The sequence below is a fragment of the Frankliniella occidentalis genome, unplaced genomic scaffold, assembly GCF_000697945.3.
Source record: "Frankliniella occidentalis isolate FOCC.00 unplaced genomic scaffold, Focc_3.1 Scaffold195, whole genome shotgun sequence".
Classification (NCBI taxonomy): domain Eukaryota; kingdom Metazoa; phylum Arthropoda; class Insecta; order Thysanoptera; family Thripidae; genus Frankliniella; species Frankliniella occidentalis.
In genome coordinates, this window is record NW_026267321.1 from 231,403 (window position 1) to 232,180 (window position 778).

Sequence of the window (778 nt, forward strand, 5' to 3'; positions counted from 1 at the left end):
AGGATGTGTAGCTGGTCCTGCCGTTCTGGTATGTTGTCTACTTCCATCCGGGTAGCGGCAGGGAAAGGTGGGTCGGGCCTGCTGGACGGCCCTGACTGGGGCTCGAGGAACTAAGGCAGGTGCGGTTGGGGTTCCGGCAGTACCCACCCCTCCGGGTAGGATGCGGTAGACTGTGCTGACTCCGTCGCTTGGTGTTGGTCAGCGACCAACCGGGCCAGCGCGGGGGCGGGCGGCAGTGAGAAGAAGCGATGCTGCTGCTGCTATTGTTGCGGCTCGGACTGGAGCGGTGGCATGGCGATTGACTGGAAGGCAAGCTGCTGCGGTTGCAGCTGCGGCGCGGCGAGGGGTGGCGGCAGGTGCGACTGCAGCTGCGGCTGCATCTGTAGCTCGGCGGAGGGTGGTTGCAGGTGCGGCAGCAGCTGCGGCTGCGGCTCCATCGGCACGGCGATGAATGGCCGGTGTTGTGGGTGCAGCTGCAGCTGCGGCGGTGGTGTAGCGTAAGCTGGTGGCGTGTCAAAGGGTTGGGGCTTCAGCTGCCGCTGGTGTTGCGGCTGCGGCTGCTGATGCTGCTGCTGCTCCGGCCGAGGCTGCTGGGTCTGCGGTTGCTGCCGCGGTGGCGGCGCGGGCGCCCACCCGCTGCTACAGTACTGCCGCGGCAGCGGGAAGTTGGGCACATATATTCTTCTTCGCACACCGGCCAGTACACGGGCCGACGGCAGACATCGCACTGGACACGGCACCGGAGCTGATGAAGATATCCGCGGTGTGTACCAACCAC